The 5,632-nt window shown below is 39.1% G+C and overlaps 1 long non-coding RNA gene across 1 annotated transcript; it reads right to left on the bottom strand.

Moving 5' to 3' along the window:
- Positions 1–1,530: 1,530 nt before the first annotated feature.
- LOC123187165 (uncharacterized) lies at positions 1,531–5,221 on the bottom strand. The gene is made up of 4 exons (XR_006493844.1): positions 5,052–5,221; positions 4,753–4,888; positions 3,641–3,860; positions 1,531–2,297 (listed from the first exon to the last, which is right to left on the bottom strand). It is a non-coding gene; the product is annotated as an uncharacterized lncRNA (long non-coding RNA).
- Positions 5,222–5,632: the final 411 nt, after the last annotated feature.

The following is a 5,632-nucleotide window of genomic DNA, read 5'->3' as shown; positions in this document are numbered from 1 at the left end:
ATATTACGATTTTGTTCATACAAATTGTAAAAGCGTATTATGACATGAGAAGAAAGCGTATTGTGACGATGAACCTGACAAAGTCAATCCGTGCTTTATTATTAGGGAGAGACTAGTACAAATCCCCGTGCGTTGCACCGGGCGAAATATTAAATATAACTTGCTCCACACACCATTACGCAACACTTTTTTTAATTGAATTTTTGCAAACTTCAGAAATAAGGTTACACTAAGTACTTCTTTTTGGACCATGAAATTTAGACATACTCTAGCAATGTTTGTCATGACCCATTTCAGCTCTCCAATGAAAGAGTAGTTGTGTATGGAATAGTCTTTTGATCAAATTTTTGTTGTTCAGAAAACACAAATATATATTTATTTTGAGAAGGTGTTTTTTAAAAAAATTTAGAATATTTATTAAAACGGAATCATTTTTATGGTGATGAACATTTTTTGGAATAGTATATTTCATTTGTAATATTTTTGTTTGTATAGAAACACAATCTGCACTTGTCATAGCAAAAGCAAAAGAGGAAACACATAAAACCAACGACAAACAACTATAAAATAACTATTGATCAACAGAGTACATGACTCGGTAGTGCTTGCAAATTTTGACAATATTATCACGTCAGAACCCACACAAAAAAGAACCCACAAACATCAAATTTTAAAGCACTCCATTACCTCTTATAATTGGCAACCCAAAAGAATGTATATCCTTGGAAGCTCCAAAAGAATTTACATGTGGTGAAGAACTTGTTAAGTACAAACCAAACTCCAGCTTTACTTTCTAAAAAAACTCCAGCTCTACATGTTCATTGTCTCCCTGCTCACTGCCTATTAACTATTGGCTGATAGAATTCTCTTTGACAAATCACCTTCACCCAATTGAGCTCCCTACACAAGCATATTGGTAGCAAAATAATGTTAGTTGTGCGTTTAGATGTCAAAAGTGGAATCAGAAATTTGAGTCATTTGACATTTCGAGATGAATTGATACTATTTGACATATCAGTTTTTCTTTGGATTTTCCTGATCATAATTTATGAATATATTGAATACGAAAGTACACATAATAAATGAAACAAATACCTTGTGGGAGATAATCATATGTCTCATCAACTTTGATCTCTTTATGTGAATCTAGTTCCTTAACATCATGTAATGAAAAAACATGAGATAATGTTAAGTTAGATGGGGATGGAGGTGATTGCAATGGATCATGATCTATCTGATTATCTGGTTCTGGCACAATTGATTCAAAACACTCAGAAACTGGAGTAGATGTTGAAGATCAGTTATCAAAATCCTATGCAATGTTCAGTTCATTGATGTCATCCATTTTCCGCAGTCATGACAAAAATAAAAGGTAAACCTCCAACCGTTAGAAGCACTATCGGTGGAATCAGTTGAAACAGAGGTAGTACATCATAGTCAGTTTACAGTTGGGATTTTATTGCATAAATTACCACTTCACGTCACCAGTGACCACCACCTCTAGTCTAGCAGCATTTCTATAGTACTGGTTTAACATAAATTACCCTTGCTTGCCTACTTATGGATCGGATAAACAACCAAATCCTAAGTTTGTTTACTTTCACCTTGATGGCCACTGGTTCATTTTCTCTATTTGTATAACCTTGATGTTTTAGTTTATGGGAAGACATACTTTTCTTATATGTGCACACTTCCTCTATGTCCTTTTTGGTTTCCAAGTAACAAAGCACCAACTGCACCAGTTTCATTACAGATACGTGTCTAAAGTACTTGCATCCATATGGCTATTTTGGATGCAGAACGAAAAGAAGACATATCCAGTCTAACCCTGTAAACCACATCACAGTTCAGATACATCAAAGGAATAGCTCACAAACTATCACATAACAGCTAACAGACTATCAAATATGAAGAACACTATTTTTGTTATGGGTCAGAACATATCAAATATATTATGCACAAATTAATTAGTCTCTGGAACTTGAGTCCTTGACCACTTTTTGTTTCTCAATCTGTGATGGAATATAATCAGGACAATAGAAAAAGGAACAAACTAACACCGTGTATAAGGTGTCAACTCTATTCTTGAGGTCCAATAAGCGACATGTATAACAAATTATGCAATTTGCATGTGTTTCTAGCAATATGATGTAAATACAGCATGTCTCACATCAATATATCGGGACTGAGGGGAAACTTACAATCTGCACGTGAGTGTCATCGAGAGTGATTGCTGGCATGTCTGAGAGTTGAACCTCCTTGGACTCCACCTGAGCACGATCAGACGCCTCTGGCACCTGCACGCACACACACGGCAGAGACATGAAAACCAGGCCAAATTAAACAAAGCTCACACCAACCTTTTTCTACCAGGCTGAGGACCTTCTGTCAGCAACCGTACATCAAATATATGTTGTTGCAGTAGCCTGACTAAATAGGAGGTGCTACATAGCACTCTGACATATACAGTATAATATAATTCCAAGTTTAGTATGTACAGTACTCTTAATAACCCCTAAAAAATACAGTATTCTGCAGACTAACCTGCAACACACGGTTTAGTCTGAATTGCAATATTTGCATACTAATGCGCGGGCATTTGTCACAATATCAAGCCGAAGTGAATATATATAGTTTCAGTTTTGCAAGCCATAGGGGCGAAAGAAACTCTTGACATGATAAGGTCATAACACGACAAATTTAACATACTACATACAGATCACCACCATCTTGGTACAATGGAAAAAATTTAGGAGTACGAGTTTCACTATGCAATTCACTGTCGAGGCTAGCGAATGGATGCTAGTAGGAATTCTTTGTTTTATTCTACCACATGTCAAGCCTCCTGACACGTATGACAAGTGCACCATTATTATGAGAAAGATGCAAGGTATCACTCTAGCATCATGTCCAAGAATTACTGTAACCAAGTTCAAGCCATCATGTTCAGGTATATGTAGTCAGCAACATGAAATTTCTTGGTTCAATCATTGGCTAGTAGCACCAATTTTTCAGAAAAAATAAAGTGAAACAGGGGCTTGTATTGCTGATTAGCTGAAACATAGTGCAAAATACATAAAAAAAGATAAAGTAGTTGGTTTAATGCCTCCAGCAAAGTAAAAGTCCGAAGGCTGTCATGATTCTTTAGACGGCTACTGAAACATATGGATTAAAAATAAGCCATTAAAGCTTGTGTCTTTTTAAGCTATTATAATGTAACATCTGAGTATTCAACTCCATGTTAGTTATTTGATGCTAATCCGAGCACATATGGCCGAAAGTCTTTCTTTTCTGGAATTGTATGGCCTGAAGATGAGCAATGATGCATACACCACTATAAGTGCTAAGTGAACCGATGAGTAGATGTAGATAGCACATGCATCCATGCATGTCCCAAATTGAAACGCAAGTCATTAGTCTTTTTTTACACATCAATGTAGGCATCTAGGTTCTGCATCAGGGTTGCTTTCAAGTTGCAACGAGTTTGAGAACTGAAGATTCAATGGGAAGCACATGAACATACAGAGAACTAAGGGGAAAAATAGAAACTGAAGAGCAATCGGAAGTAGCACCAATTTTTCAGAAAAAACAAACTGAAACAGGGGCTTGTATCGCTGATTAACTTTCAAGGGAGACATACCTCTGGTGTAACAGCCTCAGGTGATGGACGACTCGACGGATGATCTTCTTCCGCCGGCGAACTCGGCATTGGATGGCTCCACGGATGATTTTCCTCTGCCGGTAACATTGAACATTACTGTGGAAGTTGCAATGCGACGGGATTTGATGGAGATACTGATCGAGGGACACGGCCTGATGGACGTTCCGGTCGAGGATCCTTCCCCTCCATATTTCCACATCTGAGAAACATTTTGATAATAGTTATGGCCACGGTATCATTTTATTCCACCTTTGGGTCTCATTGATTCAAAATATTTTCAAGGAAAATTCAGAGGGTTCAGTTGTTTTCTATGGGGCACTCTTATTTGTATGAGTGAATTAATCCTATAAAATAAGCTGTACAAATTCTTTTGCACTACATTTCTTTGGAACTTTTTTATTTGACACTAACCTCTTGGAACGACCCTTCATTTTCCTTTAGAGCATCTAACTAAAATAGCTTGCTTGGAAATTTAATCAACAATCGAATGAGAAAATGCCACATCTGAACCAAAGGAATACAACCTTGTTCGCATACTGTAAGGGGATCATGTGATGGCATTGAAGGAAACTAAATTTTGCCATGCATGCAGAACAGATGTTTGTTTGTGCATTTGGGAAAGCAAGGCGGGTCATGGGGCAATGATGGTGGATGGATGCCAAGAGGAAAATAGATCAACAGGGACACAAATTAATGGAAAAGCATTATCAGTAGAAAAGTGTCAGTAAAACCATAGAATTGAACCAGAACAAAAGTGAACTATGCATGTAGTGTCTTCCCAAGCATTCACATGCATAGCTAGAAATGTAGTGTGAGTAAAACCTTGCCAAATGTGAATGATCCATAAACAAATATGTACTGGTTGAACTATATGATAAAACACACATCTTAAAATATTTTTTTTCTCTCACATGCATAAATATTGTTCTGAATGTAGATGCTCCTATAGAAATCCTGACATGAACATCCATGTCGATGGTCCTAAAGAAACCTTTGCAGCATCAGCAGCAGAACTTGTCATGCAAAATTCAGACAGGGACAACTTCTCGCCTACACACACATGCACATTGTCTGTATGAGTGATTCATTACCTCATAGTGAAGGAGTGAAGAGGCTTTTGATCTCAACAAAGCGAAGACGGTGGACGAGCTTCAGTAGCAGCCAGCCGTTCAGACATGGCTACGATCTTCCGTTGCTAACTTTCATTGCTTTCCTAACCCCGTGATTCTGAATATGCATGCCATAGCAGACAAGTAATATGTTCAGTACAGGTGAACTAAATCAACACATCTATCTTTTCGAGGTATAACACAACTCTATATTCGGTCAAGGTTTCTGCTCCTTTCCTATGATATTTAATTTATTTCTGAGATATCAGCATATGGCTTACTAAGTCTGAAGTCTGAACTGTTGCCACCTCTTGGGCAGGAACTCCAACACAACATAGAGCAAAATAATTCCCCTGTGTTTTTCAGATTGTAAGCTTCAAGAGTAGCTTCAGAACCAAATTCCTTTTCAATGAAACACTCCAGCAAGAGAAATTCACGTGTTCAGAAACAAAAGCGTGGGCAAAAGTTAAAACAATGACACACACACACACACACACACACCTGTAGGCGCTTCAATCGTGTATGGGGGAGCTCATAATTCTTTGATCCAAGGAAGGCAAGCAGTGGTGGCCGTGCCAAAGGCAGCGAATATCAGGATGAATGAGATGTTGGCGGAGGTCCTGTCTGGCGGCGAGCGAGAGGTCGGAGGTGCTGCATCCATGGCCGCTGCCCATCGCGTCCAGAAGGTTGAGGTCAGTCGTGGCGGCGGCCGGCCATCGATCCAGCAGCTTTGGCAGAAGGCAACCATGACTTCTCCGGGGGCGCGGGTGGGCAGTGCAGGCGGGGCGGCACAGAAAGAGGAGCTTGAGGAGGAGGCGCGGCGCTCGGCCCACGGACGACCGACAACGGGCCCAAGCTGGGC

Source organism: Triticum aestivum, chromosome 2A, assembly GCF_018294505.1.
Source record: "Triticum aestivum cultivar Chinese Spring chromosome 2A, IWGSC CS RefSeq v2.1, whole genome shotgun sequence".
In the NCBI taxonomy this organism is placed as follows: Eukaryota; Viridiplantae; Streptophyta; class Magnoliopsida; order Poales; family Poaceae; genus Triticum; species Triticum aestivum.
Note: the sequence above shows the minus strand (reverse complement) of the source record. Positions and strands in the feature narration are given on the sequence as shown.